The following is a 17,636-nucleotide window of genomic DNA, read 5'->3' as shown; positions in this document are numbered from 1 at the left end:
ACAGCAGCTCTTGGGAAGGCCCAGAAGTAAGAAAGAACAAAGCTCATTCGGAGAGCCACGCTAAATGGGCAGAGATAAAGAGCTAGCTATTGGATATAAGGACTGACTGCAAAGAAAAATGCTGGTGATGATTCCATTCAGTGATCAATAAATACACTGAAGAAAGGCTTTTTACAAATTTTTGTTTCTGTTGTGTGAGAAATTCATCAGTTTTCTCTCATAATCCCACCTCTAACATTTATTGGCTGTGTGATCTTAAGACAGTGGAACCTCCCTGTTCCATTTCCTCATCTTCATCATGGGAATAATAATTTCATGAAGCTGGTGTGACATGGGAGCTAATACAGGTAAAATGCCACGTCAGGGATGAATTGGTTGCTCACCAAATGTTTTCCTGTCCCTGGGCCATAGTTACACTACATTTGGGGGCAACCTTTTATCTAGGTGGGCCATGGAACTAGTTACCAATGCTAGGTGAGTCCTAGGGGTGTGTCAGTTCCTAGACTAAGGCAATTAAGAGCAGGTGCATCCTTGTCATTGTCTCTCCCTTTCCTTGGGTGATAACTTTGGAGTCCACATGTTGAACACTCCCTGGTAAGAAGCCTGGGTCTCTGAATGACTACATGAAGTAGAACCCCTTTATGATACCACACACCTACCCTCTGCTAACCTGGCTGGACTGTGACATGTGGTGATAAAAAAAAGAAGAGGAAGAAGAAGAAGAAGAACAACAACAACAACAAGAAAAAGAACAAGAACAACAAGAACAACAACAAGAAGAACAAGAAGAAGGAGGAGAAGGAGAAGAAGAAGAAGAAGAAGAAGAAGAAGAAGAAGAAGAAGAAGAAGAAGAAGAAGAAGAAGAAGAAGAAGAAGAAGAAGAAAAGAAAACTCAAAAAAATTGTATTGTGTTATTACACTAAGTCCTTGTGGTTTTTTGTTACGGTCCTCTACCCTGCTTCATTCAAACATTTAGCCCAATGTTTAGCACAGAGTACTGAAGAAATGTTAGCTGAAGATCCCAGAATTATTATTTGTGGTCGTATTATTATTCATACATGAGACAATACGGCATGATAGCTCAAGCTCAAGCTCTGGAATCAGACAAAATTGGGTCTGACCCCTCATGCCACACGTACCAACTGTGTTTCCCAGTCACTTAGCCTCCTACACCTCACCTCGCTCATCTATATGATGATGGTGCCTGCCTCAGAAGGTCACTATGAGTATCGAATAAAATAAAGCACATAAATCTTTTGGCACGCTTGCACCTTGCAAGCACTCATTAAGTAGAAGCCACTAATCATATTATCTCGCAAGGAAAATGTGATATTGGGAGGGTTCAAAAATCTGCTGCAGCATACTCGTTGGAGAGGTCTCTGGGGAGCATATCCCCCTCGTACGTCAACCTCTCAGGAAGTCCAGCATGTCTCCCTTTCTGCTCCAGGACATTGCAAGAGTGGACTGGTCACTCTGGCAACCTGAACACTCTATTTCCTGCCATCACCCCAGGAATATTTGTTGCTCTGGAGGTACATCCATAATATTGTCAGGTCAGTAATTACCCCATCTGACAGAAAATAATAATAATAACAATGTGTTAACAGATCAGGCCTCCAGTGCTCATAAATTATTCTTTCTTTCCTTCCTCAGCAAGGATCTTGGGGATGCAGGGGCTTTGAGCTGTTGGCCTCTCACCGCCGGTGCTCCTGGCCTGCTCTATTTCCCCAGCACCACAAGGCACAAGCAACTCGTGCTGGCACTAGACATCTTTTAATATTTGTTGCCCTCTTTCTGCCTAGCACTTGTGACTCCATCTTGACATGAAGCCGTTTCTGTTATTGCCATTACTAACTAAATAGCCCCTGGACTCTGGCTGGAAAACAGTGCCATAAATTGCTTAGAGTTATCCCATTGCCCGCAAACAAAAAATCCCGGTAGCCTTGGGTCCATTTTTACTTTATTATTTATACGGCCAGGCCATTTATTGCAAGATACTGCCTCTCTCTGGGTTGGAGTAGGCAAATGATTCCATTTTCTATAGGAAATGGTGCAACTCCTAATTCAGGAGCCTCGACAGGAGGCGTGCTTAGGAGGGAAGCATTTGCACATTTGTCGCTGAGAGCAGGAAATCATTATCTGTGCCCTGTTCTTCCTTGGTGCTTGAAACAGAGTGGAATTGAAGAGCAGGGTTTTCATATCTCTTTAGCCATTGGGTCAAGTTACTGCCAGAGAAAGAAAGATGGAGAGAGAGAGCTTGGACAGCACGAATTCATTTTAATGGTCTATTGGTTCCACTTAGTGAAGGCCTATTAATTGCATAACATGCATCTGTATCTGTGTCTTTCAAATAACATTTCTAACCACCTGGGGAACTGCTAAGAAGGCACAGAGGGCTATATAAAGAATGGGTGCAATTAGGCAATTATGATCAAGGATAGAGAAAGATTTGAAGGGAGAGAAGGAGACGAGGCTCCTGTTTCAGTGCTGTCGGGTATTTTTATAGGGGAAAAAAGGCTCTTTAATTATGAAAATCTTTTCTTTTGTAAATTGCTACACAAGTAACACAGAGACGGGGGAAGTAAATTCCTCAGTGAAGGGATCAGGTGTGTTATGGAAAGTAGGTGAGCTAGGAAGTTTCTGATCAAAAAGAAACATTTTTTTTAATTTTGATTTTTTAAAAAACTTGCTAAAATTATATTTTTATTCTCCTTTATTGTTTCATGGTGAAATTCCATTTTAATAAAATTCGGAAATTAAAAACTACTTAGCGCATTTTTAACCCTATGTAGTATCTTGTGCCCCCTGAGAAACCGCCAAGTGCATCTCAGCGGGAGGAGGAAACATCCTGATCTTCCATGAGAGGAGGTGCCAACTAGTGGGCTACTTGTCATTTCCTGACAGCACCATTCATCAAGGGTCAATCATCACAGGCCTATCTCCCGTAACAGATCATGAGGGCACAAGGGAATTTCTTTATACCGTTTTGATTATCTCACCTTTGGAAAAAAGGAAAATAAGTATCTTGAAAATTCTGAAAATTCTGTTTAAGTTTGTTATGTGTTCGAGAAAAGGAAATGAATGGCAATAGATCTTTTCTCTTTGTATCTCGGCGTCCACCACATTTTGCTTCGCTGGGAAGGACAAAGCATCCAATAAGGAGTGCCTCTGCTTCTAGAGCATTCTCAGGTAAAAGGACTAAGCCAGCTAGGAGTTAGCCACCTTCTGACGTGGCCACCCTGACAGAGGCGGATTAGCAAGGATCAGGCTCTTACCCTGATGCTAGAGGGATAGAAAAAGCACTGTACCAGGACCAGAAAGTGGTCTCTGGCTGTAGCACACACTTGGCTCCTGTGGAAGATGCTCTGAAAATCAATTCAGCTCTTTGTCTTTTGGATAGGTGCCCAGCAGTAGACAAGCTGCAGTCCAAGGGGATGCCTGATATGGTGCCCACTGTCAACCAGTCTCAGCCCAGAGAAGGACATCTGGAAAGTGAACATATCTTGTCTTAGGGCTACAGGTGACTGTTAAGAGAATGAGTGGTTGGGTTGGCACCTCCACTTTAATCTTGGTCTACTGTACACCAAAAAAATGGGCCTCCACTTTATTTTTTTGAAGATTTTATTTATTTATTCAGGAGACAGAGAGAGAGAGGCAGAGACACAGGCAGAGGGAGAAGCAGGCTCCATGCAGGGAGCCCGATGTGGGACTCGATCCTTGGTCTCCAGGATCACGCCCTGGGCTGAAGGCAGTGCTAAACCGCTGAGCCCCCCCCCCCCCCCCCCCCCCCCCCCCCCCCCCCCCGGCGGGGCTGCCCAGGCCTCCACTTTAAAAGTCTAAGTGCTAAAAGGATTAACTAATTCCATTTTCTCTCCTGACAGAGGAGGCATTACAATGAGCTATTGTTAAATGGACCTTCTTAGGGGTCCAGGTCAAGATCCAGGAGTTAAACTGTGGTGATAAGTTCCAGGAAGGAAAAGATAGTGCTCTCTTGAGTACCATCAAAAGCAATTATGAACAGCAACACCTTTGGCATTCAGGACACCAACACTAGTGCACAGGATGTACAATTCAGACTGGAATTGGGGTTTGTTAATGGGATCATCCAGAGACATCTAGAATGATTCCTTTAGTTTATACTGTAAAGCTTAATGTACTATCAGCCAGAGATCACCTCTCTTATTCTACATCATAACTTCAGACCATCAAAAACAGTCACATGACTTTATTATCCTTGCTTCATCAATCTTAGTGTCTTAGAGTTAGCAATTTCAAAAATACTTATTAAATAAAACAAGGTAGGATGGATTTCTTAGAGTGACTAGAAATTCAACGGTTTAGTGTATTTCCCCCCACACGACCCTGCTCTGTGTGACTTTGTTAGAAAGGAATGATGGAAATTGGAAATTAACTAATTAGAAAAGAAATAGGCTTTGTCCTCCCACCTACTGCAGGGGCAATCCAAATTGTCATCTTCAAGGAAAAACTTTCCAAAGGCAGTTTGGCTGGCCTTATACACAAGACCAGGTGGAGACTTATAGCTAAGTCATAAAACATAATTGATTAAACAAATATATTTCATGGGTACTAAGTAGTATGCTGGGTCATAGTTTGGTTTAAACCAATCTTGTAAGATATAAATGACTAGGTTTTAACTTCTTATCACTAGGACTCATTATTGATGAGACAATTCACTTATTTTGTCTGCCTGTATATGAAAAGGGGCATTAAAGAGAAAGAAGTCTTCTACCACCCTGTCCTCAGAATCTCAGACTGCCCTGCCCGTTGATTAGAGGGATCCACCTCTACTAGCTAAAGGTCAGAGGAAAAGGAAATAATTAATACTGTTTACATATAAACTTGTGTCAAAAAACCCTTTCCTAGGGAAAAGATAAAGTCAAACAATGCGGACTAAAAAATACTGGGAAGAAATATTCCCAAAATATTCCATAAGAATTACATCATTCACTGTCATTTAATGTATTAGGATATTCAAAGCCAGCTCTTCACTCATTGAATCATGTCCCCAAGGAAGGGCTTTTTCACCTTTTCATGGCATGGAACACACAGAAAATAATATAAATAATAATAATATCTGCAAAGCATATTGTAGTAAATACTTAGTTTGAACAGAGATGACCTACAGGGATGAAGACGCACCCCGCGAGGCCAAGGAGATGTGCATTGCAAACACTGTCCCCTTTAGAGGAGTGATCAGCAAACTTTTTTCTGGAAAGAGCCAGAGAGCAATATTCTACTTAGGTTTTGCCTAAAAAGGTTTCTGTCTGAACCTCTCTACTCTGAGGTTGCAGCACAAAAACAGCCACAGACCATACATAAATAAAAGGGCACGGCTATCTGTATTCAGTAAAACATGATTTGCAAAAACAAGATGTAGTAGGATTTAGTCCGTGAACCATAGTTTGCTGATTTTTATTTTCATTCTAAGAGAATGAAATAACTGAGTGAGTTGGCCCCAGGCCTCACCACTTGCAACACACACACACACACACACACAACCAGGGAGCTGTATTTGTATCTATGTTGCATATTGAATTTCCATGACAGATACTGTTTAAAACAAATTTTACTTCTGAAAAACAGATAAATAAAACTTTGAAAACTATTTCAATAAATATTTATTATAAAAATATATACCTTTATATAAATATATATATAAAAGGATATATATATAAAAATATATATAAAATATATATAGAAGGATATTTATATATTTTTATATATATATATATATATATATATATATATATATATCCTTTGGATAGTATTATTTGACTGAATTCTGCTACTGGTTTTGGGATGGAAGTCAAGGTTCAAATGACAGAAATGCTCGAAGAAACACTAACACCTGGGCACAAAGAAAGTATGTTAAAATGACATCTATTCTTCTTATGGTAAATATAAATCCTTCTTTTTAGTTTCAAAGGGAAAAAAATCTTGTCTTTTATTATCTATATACTTACAAGTACTGAAAAAATCTAAGACCCATGGGATGGTAATGAGCTCTGAATAAGTTGCTTATTACTGTAAGCATGAAAATAAGTTTACTTTCCTAATTAATTAATAAATTTAGAAGCAAATTCTCACGGGATATCTGGGTACAGGGAATGTTTCTGGGAATTTAGGGTGGGAAGGATAGATAAGTGACACTTTCACCTAGTTTTTACCTATCGTTCTTTAAAGAGCTTCCTTTCTAATCCCAAGGAAAACTATAAGCAGCCTTTTCCCTTCAATTTAATTTGTGAGTAGTCATCAAATTTTCAGTTGCAAACATTTAATTAGAGATGCTCACTGAAAATGCAGAATCCGGGACGCCTGGGTGGCTCAGTGGTTTAGTGCCTGCCTTTGGCCCAGGGCATGATCCTGGAGTCCCGGGATCAAGTCCCACATCAGGCTCCCTGCATGGAGCCTGCTTCTCCCTCTGCCTATGTCTCTGCCTCTCTCTATGTGTCTCTCATGAATAAACAAATAAAATCTTAAAAAAAAAAAAAAAAAAGAAAGAAAATGCAGAATCCAATCGTGCATTCAGAAGATCTGAAGTGAGGCCCAGGGATCTGCATTTTTAACAAAGAGCTTGAGCTGGTGGACCGTACCTTGGAAATGATGACATAGATTTCATTGATTTACAGCACTAGGCTCTTACCTTTCCAAAAGGTGGAGGAATAGGATAATAGTATATTCTTTAGACAAGTGTTCTCTTTATTGTGATTTTTTTTCCAATGACATGTGTTTGCCTTGGGTGTCTGAAAAATAGTTTCTTTCTTGTTCCATTCATTGGTGTTCACTGACGCCTACTCCTAAAGGACGTGTTTTTAAAGGGTACAGGAATACAACTACACACAGATATGGTCTATATTTTAAGGCAACACTTGGTTTGAGACCTTTCTCTGATGTCTTTGGGGAGTTGAGTTCATATTCAGTTCTAAACGTACCAACCCCCAGTAGACATGAGTGTTGCAGTCAACCGAGTTGAGATTATTGTACAAAGACATATTTTTAGCCAGTTCTTGTATTAAAAGTTTCTTGTATTTTGTTTTCATGAGAAGTATCTCCTGTAGCTTCTAGGTTTAAAAAAAAAAAAAAAAAAAAAAGGAATCACAGGAACCGGAAGTATTGATCTGATTTAAAATGGGGGGGAAGAAAAGAAATACAAGAGAAAAGGAGCAAATATGATCAGTATGCCAAGCGCAGGCATGGTAATGATCTGTAAACATTTAGAAAATATAGTAAACACTTCCTTAGGAGGAAAAGCCATCATTTAGTTGAGTACAGGGTACGAAGACAAAGAGAAATGGGTCCCGATTTCTATACAGTTTTCTGTCAAACTCAAAGTTGCTGATTACATAGTTTCAGCCATTTTTAAAAAGTGGTTTTTGGCACACACAAGTAAAGCTCTTAACTAATCCAGGACTGCTGATGTGAATGCAGCAAGAGTTTATTTACAATTAGGCCTCACATTCCCAAAGGTAAATCCATTTTTAAAAATCTTTAGGAAACTTACCTCTGCAAAAACGCTGCTCTCCCCTCCCCCAAGGGTGTCAACTTGGGATGGGTGAATCAAATAAGAAAGTTGCTGAGTAGCACAGATATTAGTAAATATTTGCAACTCCCACAATTTCTGCTTTTTTAAAAGCTTACAGGTTCGATGCTTCCCTTTCAGCAAACCACGTTAGCCAAGAAACCCAGGAAACACTGAAACTTGCTGGCTTGGAAGATAATTCACATCCCAAGAGTAAAAACTGCTACTTACCCACTCTCATCTCCAAGCCACGAGCTGCCTTTGCAGCTGTGTTTCAATACTGATTCGAAAGATCACTTGCCTCTTTCTTCTTCCTCTCCTCCTCAAGATTTATTTCCTTAGAAAAATCAGTTCTGCACCATACTAATTTCTGAGACTATGTCTTTCGACCTTACCATGGTATTTTTTTCCTCGTTTGTTTTACCACATTATGTCTTACCAATAAAAATGGACAGCTCCCCAGAAAAGAACTTGTTTGAAGTGGTGTCTGGAAGAATCAAGTGTTTGTCTAAGGATATTTCCATGCAATGGGAACCTTTTGAGGATGGTCTGCAGTGGGTGATCACCCACATCACCAGGAAGAAAAGCAGCAACGCACAATCTCAATACCCATCTCAGACCTACAGAATCTAAATCTTCATTTTGATAAGATCTCAACATATTTTGTATTTTTGAGATAAATTTCTAGGCACAAGATGAAGCCACTCCTACCCAAGGTGCCACATCAGCAAACCAAAACTCAGATACCTTTCACGTCCCACCAAATGCTCTGCTTGACCAAAAATTGTCTATATCCAGTCAGCCAACCCCTAAACACCAAGCCAACTCTGGGTTCTATACTTACTTTCTTGTTCTTCTCTCCCCAAACAAAGTTGACTATGTGATTCCAGCCAATCAGATATTTTCCATTTTTCTCTTCCTTGTTCTTTACTCTTTACTATTTATCCTATAAAGCCTGCCTGCCTTCCACCCCATGTGGCAGTACTCTAGGTGGAGTCTGTCCACTTTGTGAAGCATTGAAGTTTGTTTGTATCACCTAAGTGGTCTTCTTTAATCGTTTTTTTAAACAGTTTATGCTTTAAAGTTTGAAGAGCAATTCTTACTTGAGCAAGGAGTATGGAGAGGAGCAGGAGAGAATCAGAATCACCAGGAAAGGTGTTCCATGTGCACATCTAGCTCACATTGCTCCCAGGATTCAGATTTTGCCATTTGCCATGCCTTAAGAGACTGCCCTCCATGGAGTGGGTGGAAAACGTGCTGGGGATATTTCTCCCATGTTTTTCCTAGTGGGGAGAGTATTAGGGTGCCACACAGCACTCTAAGGCAGGCCACATAGATGGTAAAATCCTAGAAAAACAACTAGCTATCCTCAACCATTATTTCTCCAGTGCAGGAGGCAGTGCCTAGAATATAACGGTGTCCACTAACAAATTGCAAATGATATCTAAAGAGCCCCAACATCACTAATGAAATATATATACACATTTCGATAACTTGAGCAAAACTTCTTGGTGTGGTTAAAGTGAGATTACCTCTCCTTATGGTTTTCATTGTTTCCTGGTGTGGTTAACGTGAGATTACCTCTCCTTATGGTTTTCATTGTTTCTGACCAAGTCTAAACTATTGTTTTGTGGAATTTACCATCTGTTCCAAATCTAAGTCCCAACAAAAGCATCGTAGAGTTTCGTTAGGCTAGTGACTCAAAGCTACTCTCTGATATCATGGAGTACACATTCTAAACTTTTGAGGACTTGTTTAAACCTGATTATATGGTATTCAAATGGTGGGAACTCCATAAATGCTGCTGGCAGACTGACAAGATTCACTCACCTCTGGCTTGAGTCTTTGTGACTCAGTTCCACCTCAAAGGAAAAGAATCCACAGTCTTCACCATCCATTCTGAAGCTGGGCAGCCTTTCACCAATGCAGAGAACTAATTGCTTCTTTTCTCTGGATTGCATATTGCTTATTACTGGCATGACATTCCAGTACCCAAGAAGCACAAATAGTGATCCCTGAAGCTGCTTTAACCTTTTCAGACTACAGCAACTTGATTGTTCGCCTCATTACACTCTGCAGACCTTGTCTGGGATGACAGCCCGAAATGGAGGGCTCCGCTGGCATCCTTCATTAGCACTTTCTTCACCATTTCTCAGCACAGCAAATGTCCCGGGAGCGCAGGCAAAAAAATTCAGCAACCATCCCTCAGTATTTTAGTACTCTGAGTCTCTGGGCACATTTCTTAACTATTAAATCATGTGTGTGCTTTCAAAAACATGCACTTAATGAGCTTTGCCCACCCAGCTGGCCCCAGGACAAACCCTTCACTAGAAAATCCCTCTCTATCTGGTTTTCCTATCATAAAGCAGGAACACCAGTAAAAATTGAAAAATTTACAAAGCTAAGATGAGGATATGAAAAGGAAAGCAGTTTCAAAACGGCTGGGAAAGTATCCTGAAATTGCAATTACTGTCCTTTATATATTTTTTTAATTTAAATTCAATTTGCCAACATATAGTATAATACCCAGTGGTCATCCCATCAAGTGCTAATTCCTGTGCTATTTGGTATCAGATACAAAGCTCCTGCTAATCTGATCCCACTGGCTTTGCAGACTCATCATCTCCCTGTATCACCCACAGCAACCACTCCCTGACCCCAAGTCATGAACTGCATCCCCACCCAGTCAGCTACACCTCATTGCAAAGACCCACCATAGTTTTGCATATTTGGATCATCTACCCTATTTGGTAAATGCATATTTGTGTGTCATGGCCTTGTTCAAATAGCTTTTCTATCAACCCTACTTGAACCACAGGTCATTTTTTGACCTGCAAGCCACCTCTAACTTTATAAAAATAAAAAATAAAAACAAAAACAAACAAACAAACAAACAAAAAACTTATTCAGCACATATCACATTAATGGTTGACTATGTACATATGTCTCCACCCTAGCATGTAAGATATTTTAGAGCAGGAATGGGCCTTAATCAGCAGGATATATACCCAGTACCCAGCTAAGTAAGTACTTAACTCTGTGCAAACAAGAAAAGTAAAAGCAATCAGTAGTTCATGCCCCAAATTAGAGACATCTTAGAAGACATGTTAGGAAACATTTAAGAGCAAGTAATATGCCTCCATATTTTGAAAAAATGTTATTGATGAAGTAAATGTAAAAATATATACTGTCACAAAAAGTCTAAAAACACAAATGTATGGAACCAGTAGGCCTCTATCTTTTGAGGAGTTTAAAAAGCTGAAAACCACAGAAATTGTTCAACAGGTGTTATCTGTTTATCTAAACAGGAAGCTGGGGCCCATGGGTGGCCCAGTCCGTTAGGTATCCAACTCTCTTTTTTTTTTTTAAGATTCTTATTTATTTATTCATGAGACACAGAGAGAGAGAGAGAGAGAGAGAGAGAGGCAGAGACCCAGGCAGAGGGAGAAGCAGGCTCCACACAGGGAGCCTCACGTGGGACTCGATCCCGGGTCTCCAAGTTCACGCCTTGGGCTGAAGGCAGGTGCTAAACAGTTGAGCCACCCAGGCTGCCCCAGGTATCTAACTCTTGAGTTCAGCTCAGGTCATGATCTCAGGGTTATGGGATTGAGTCCCAGTGTCAAACTCCATGCTCAGCAGGGAGTCTGCTTGAGGCTCTCCCTCTGCCCCTCCCCCTGCTCACACTGGGCTCTTTCTCTAAAATAAGTAAATAAATCTTATATAAAAAAAAAAAAAACTTTAAGCTAGAAGCAATAATCCCATTAATCTGAATGACTGAAAAGTATCTCAATCCTTCCATGAGCCAGTTTCATCATATGGTTGTATAACCATATTATTTTGTTGAAAATGTTATTTAAATACTAATGTAAGAGTAAGCCAAAGCAAACCAAAAGTTAAAGACTTTTATCATCTTTAAATATAGCATTATAGCAAAAAAAAAAAAAAAAAAAAAGAAAAGAAAAGAAGGAAAGAAAAAATAAAAAGAAAATTAGGGTCTAGGAAAACAAGCTGAGAAGATAAAAGTTTCTCTTCAAAAATTTTCTGGGGTGCCTGGTTTGGTCAGTAGGGTTAATGAGCATCCCCCTCTTGGTTTCAGCTCAGGTCATGATCTCAGGGTTGTGAGGCCAAACCCTACGTTGAGCCTCAAGTTGAACCCTGCATTGGACTCCACACTCAGCAGAGAGTCTGCTTGAAGATTCTCTCCCTCTAGCCTTCTAGTGCTTGCTCTGTCTCTCTCTGTCTCTCAAACAAATAAATAAAACATTTTTAAAAATTACCTTTCTGTTAGCTATTTCAATTTCAAATATTTTCTATTAAAAAAGCCTGTGCTGTGTTATCCAGCCATGAGTTCTGAATACTAAGGATATTCTTCACGTAGTCACAGCGCACATTAGAGGGAATATTATTAGCCTAAGCAATACATAGCACGTCCTTTGATAAACAGGGATTAAAACAAAAAGGTGGAGGGAAATTTTGTTCCTTTATGTGCTTTATCTTCTAATTAAACAGCCACAAGAGCATCAAAGAGAAAGCTCTCTTTTTCAGGGAAAAATATGATTCTTGAATATTTGAAAATGTTTCTGGCAAAAACATGATGAGAGGGGCCAAACATAGGGCATGGAGTTTCTAACACTCTCGTTGCTTATTTTTATACCTAAGAAATACATTCTGATTCCGACCCTCTATCCTTATATATGAAATTTTCTTCCTGACATAACTAATATACATAGCCATTTCCTCACATACATCATCTACACACCAGACTATCATAAATGTTTGGAAGGGGTCAAGTTCAGGGACAGAGAGCACAGGCTATGTATCCCAGATGCTCTTTCACTTAATAAATTCAGACATGTAACTTCATCTCTCTTCCTCATTTTCCTCATCTGTAAAAATGGAGTAATACCGTAATTCATTACTTGGAAGACAAAAGCTTTTACATTTTAACATATTTGAAATCCAGAAGTGTCTTACAATTGCTATAGGGCCAAAGGGAAGTTAAGCTCTGAAGATTTTCATGTGTTCCCACCAGGAGAATTTTCTACCCTCCCTGTACCCAGTGTCTTGACCAAGCCATGCAAGTTTTCTTCGTTTACTCTTCTGGATGATAAATTTATTTTCATTTACCCTTATCCTGAGGAGGAGGTCCCAGCTTTATGCAAAGGCCTCCTAACTTGTGACTTTACAATTGAAGACATCTCAGATGTGATGAGCCATCTCAGAGGGCAGAGGTGAGACAATACACGGAAAGAGTCTAGAGCAGTACATGGCACAAAATAAACACTCAACAACTGGCAACTATTATTTCTGTCGTAGTATCAATATCTACTTGTCACTAAACAGACCAACAAGCTAATTACTTAATTCTCTTAATCGATGTCAAAAATGCAAGCATCAAAGTGAAGAGGGAAAGCTATTTGAAATAGCCTTTGCAAAGCTTAGGTGGTCACGGCCTGTGGCTGGCTGTGGCCTCAGTGGGGCAAGACACAGGATTCAGCCTCTTTCTCAGAAATGATCTTGCCAAGTGTTTCAAATCCCTCTGCTGGCTAAGACTGGCTTTGCAGAAAGTGTTCCCTTTTTGTTAATGGAAAAAAGGAATTTAATCTCGTAGAGTTCCTTCCTAACACGCTCAAAATGGACTCCCCGGAGTTCTGCAGATGCTGCATCAGCAGGGCGGGCGGGCGGGCTGGCAAAGACGCAATTCTCCTGGTATACCAAAGACTAGCTCGAAGGTCATGCTACTTTGCTAATTCAGTAAGACATAATTACACTGCAGAAAGCTAGTTCTGTTTTAATTCCTCTTACTGATATACAAAGTTTTTTGCAATTTAAATTGCTTAAATGTCAGGATATTCCCACACATTGCCAGCAGCAGTGTGTCTATATCTCCTCCAAGGCTCAGGATTTGGGCTTGAGACTAGAGGAGGAGCCTGTCGGTATTGGCAATCTACAGCCAATAGCAATATTTCTCTCCCTTTCTGGGTCCAAGCCCTTTTCCTCTGCTGCTTGACTTCAGAATGTGGGAAGCGGACAAGTGACAGTGGATTATGTAATACTTGCAGAGTTGCTTCAATGCCCAGCTCTACAGGCACTTTTCACATGACAGTCTATGTAAACCGTGTCCCTAGGAATTATGAAGGCACGATCCAGGAGGCCATAAATGATAGCTCTGGTCCCAGTAACTGGAACCAAGGCAAGGTCTTCAATGAATTCTTTATAATAAGGACATTCATTTTGACTATTTGATAATGTCACAATTAATATAACCTAAAAGCAAATAAACAACTTGCAACTACTGTTACTGGTTTTAGAATTAGTCTTTATCAAAATTTATTAGTTATCTATATAGCAAATAATTTAATGGATACCATAGTTGAGGCTTCCAGCATTTAAAGTAAATGAGATTTTATTTATAAAGCACCAAACTGGTGTCCACTTTAGTGGTACGAAATGCCAGAGGGTTCTTTAGGCCTCCAGCCTGAGTCCTATCTCTTTTCAAAAATCTCCACAGAAGATCTTCACCTTCCATGATTACCCATTCCAATTATCATATTCTTAAAGTCACAATTCCTTCTTGTTCCATAACAAAATCCATCCTTTTACCAACAAAGTCATTTTTCTGAAGGTGAATCCTAAGAGGAGATAAAGAGGGTTTTTCTTGTTAGCATAAGTAGTTCACAGTTCCAAATTTTGTTTTCTTTAAAGGAATCTGATATTGTGGAATATCTTCTGCCCCAAAATAAGAGTTTCTAAGGCCTCTCTTTGGTAATATTTTCTCTATAATCCTAAATCAAATGCAGTCTTTTCAGAATTACAGTAAACTTCGAAACACTGCTCAAATATAATGGAATATTGCCTATCAAGCATTGACTCTTTGAACTTATGCACAATTTTATGCACTTACTATTTCTCCAGATTATTTGACATTCTGATTCACATAAAAAATACCCCACACCCTAAATCCTTAACTTGGAGTGAATGAAGTCTATGCTACCTAATTTACCTCTTCCAATGTGAAATTGCAAAAGTAGAAAGGCGGTACCTTTTCCTTTTTGGCAGAATAAGTAGGTACCCATGTCAGGGTAGGGGTAGCCCCCATGGCTCAGAAAGAGGTGTCAAAGCCTGAGCTGGGCAAGAAGGGTATCCCCATGAGGGCAGCCTATATGGAGTATCTGAGCTCAAGCAGGGTGAGCTGGGAATCATGTGAAGATCAGCCAGGGATGGGGATTCAGAGGCCAAGAAGTGTGAAGAGGGTGTCCACACTGGGTGATGACCCTGTGATGAGTGTCTGAACCCGAGCAAAGGAGGACAGGATCCATATGGGGGATGGCCTGGTACAGGTACCAGACCACAAGTAGGGTAATATGGGCCTCTACCATGTGGAGGAAAGAGGGAGTGGCCTAGTGTAAGGTGTTAGAGCCAAGCAGGGTGAGGAGGGTGTCAATGTGTGAGAAGAAATGGCAGCAGAGGTAGAAAATTGGCTAATACAGGGAGCGACCAAATATGTAAATAGGTAAGGATGGCGGGGACAGGTTTCTCACTATTGCATAGTAGATCACAAATATAGAAAGTAAGAAAACTATAATGACCCTGCAGTACGGTTGTATTGAGTAGGAATTGAAGGTATCAGTATAAACTTGCGTTTTCAACACATAGAAAGAGAAATAAATATCGATACAAATATGTGTCTGAACGTTTGAATATGTGTGCGAGGTGCAGGTGAACTGGTATTTGTGCTTCTATATCAAAACATACGTATATGATACATACATATACGTAAATATGTGTACGTGTTTTATGCCCTATACATCACATACACACACACACACACACACACTCCCTAGGACTGGTAGCAGTGATATGCTGATAGCAATGAGCACACCTAGAGCCTGGCCTCCTGAATACATTCTCCAGTTAAAGGAACCCAGGCTGCTTAAAGAGCTGGAGAGAACTCAAGACTAGAAAGAAAAAGTACAGGATGATCCCAGAACATCCTTTTATGACAGAGAATGAGGAAGTACTCAAAGAACGATGGGGACATATGTCAAAGTTTGAGGCAGCTTTTACTGCCAAATCAGAAATTTTGAGTATCAAAATAAATAATGATGATAATGGAGTATAACCCATTGGATAAAATAGGAAACCATAAGCCCATGAATGAGTGAATTGAATGTCTGATGATAAGTGAGACATTTATGTAATTTCAAAGTAGCTCCTCTCAAAATACTCATTAATTACAAAGGGGGAAAGAGTAATTTTGCAGTGGAGATGCCCAGAAGCACCACCTTCATCAGGTAATAAGGTCAAAATTGGGTGCCACCGCATAAGCTGCGGTGGGAAGAACACAGTATCGCATTTGCAATATCCCTGACGAACATGCATAACTCAAATCATGAGGTAACATCAAACAAACCCATGTCGAAGGGCGTTCTGCAAAATAAAAGACCTGCAATCTTCAAAAACGTCAAGGCCATGAAAGTCAAGGGAAGCGTGAGAAACTATTTCAGACTGAGAGAGACTAAAGAAACATGAGAGATCACTAACTCTGGGAAACAAAGGGTTGCAGAAGGGGAGGTGGGTGGAGGGGATGGGGTAACTGGGTGATGGGCACTAAAGAGGGCACGTGATGAGATGAGCACTGGGCGTTATGCTATATGTTGGCAAATTGAATTTAAATATTAAAATAAAAAATAAAAACGAGAAAACTTTTTAAAAAAAGAAATATGACAATGAAATGTAACACATGATTCTGAACTGCCTAATTTCTATCAGGACATTATCAAGATAACTGGCCAAGCCGAGGACAAGATAAGACTCATGTATCAATATTAGTTTCCTCTGTTCGGTTGACCTGTGGTTACGTAGGAGAAAGTCTTCATGGGAAACACACACTTGAGCATTAGGGGGACATGGCAATAGAGCATCCAAGGGCAATTTACTCTCAAAAGGTTCAGTAACGAACTACTTTGGACTGTGCTTTCAACTTTTCTGTAAGCTTGTGATGATTTCAAAATTTTTCAAAGTTCTTGCAAAATCAGCTATTTACCAGCACAGGTTGTTTTAAAAACAGATTTCAAACTAGATAATACTATTGAACCAATGGAAAATTTCCTGAATTTAATCTTTGCACTGTGACTATAAAAGGGAATAATGTCCTTTTGCTAAGGAGATTCACGTGGAAGTATCTTGAGGTAAAGGATCGTGATGTCTGACATTTATCTCAAGCAGCTCCGAAAAAGACATTAATAATAAAAATGCACATGCACATACAGAGAGAGCGGGGAGTCCAAGTGTGACAATGCTAACAACTGGTAGGTCTAGATGAAGGATGTATGGGAATTCATTGTACTCTTTCGGAAGCTCTTTAGGTTTGAGATTTATTTTTCAAAGACAACTTTAAAAATAAAACAAAACAAAATCGAAATCATGGGGATCATGATTCCCAACCCTAGCTGCATAGCTGAATCCCCAGGAGAGCTTTACTAACTAAAGATTCTTGACATACACTCATCTTACAAATCAAAGTCTCCAAGGGTTCTTTCCACCTGCTAAGTTTTCAAAGTTTTCAGGGGTCTGAATGCACCACATCCACTGACCAGCATCTGGGACCCATTAATCTGTTCTGTCGCCCTCATTTTATAAATGAAGAAACTGAGGCCCCAAGAGGTGAAGGGACTTGCTTCAGGTCACTCTGATAGGTAGTGGCAGAGAAAAGACCAGAATCGGCTCTCCTGACTCCCAGTTCAGCTTTCTTTGATCACAATTCATAAATGGTTGACTCTCAGTAGGATTGTTTTTTTAAAAAAAATCTTGATCTTCAAAGCTTTCTCAACTTAAAATGCTGTTGTATTCAACCCCGAAGCTTCCCATGGAGCTCGGCAATGCAGCTGTGACTGTCCTCAGAGCTCAGGGCTAAATTGGAGACCTGGTCTTTGAAAACGCAGACACTGGCTTGTAATCATACTTTTCAAGTCAAAGAGTCAAGTCTCTTAATGTTTGCTGGAGTTTATGGGTTTCAACCCTGAAGGAAATAAAAGCGGTTGGAAGAAAGAATTCGGGGAAGCAAGTAAAGAGCCTTTGTTGATGGAGATAATTT

At 39.9% G+C, this 17,636-nt stretch overlaps 1 long non-coding RNA gene across 6 annotated transcripts in view; it reads right to left on the bottom strand.

Moving 5' to 3' along the window:
* LOC144291472 (uncharacterized) overlaps positions 1-17,636 on the bottom strand; it is a 151,544-nt gene that overhangs the window by 46,687 nt on the left and 87,221 nt on the right. Inside the window, exon 4 of one of the 6 annotated variants that reach the window (XR_013358736.1) lies at positions 13,929-14,172. The exons of the other annotated variants lie outside the window; for them this stretch is intronic. This is a non-coding gene — a long non-coding RNA (uncharacterized LOC144291472). Of the gene's footprint in view, positions 1-13,928; positions 14,173-17,636 lie in introns of those variants that run through there. 6 annotated transcript variants of the gene reach the window in all.

Source organism: Canis aureus, chromosome 20 (genome assembly GCF_053574225.1).
Source record: "Canis aureus isolate CA01 chromosome 20, VMU_Caureus_v.1.0, whole genome shotgun sequence".
In the NCBI taxonomy this organism is placed as follows: domain Eukaryota; kingdom Metazoa; phylum Chordata; class Mammalia; order Carnivora; family Canidae; genus Canis; species Canis aureus.
The sequence above is the reverse complement of the archived record's forward strand: the minus strand, read 5'-3'. Positions and strand labels throughout refer to the sequence as shown.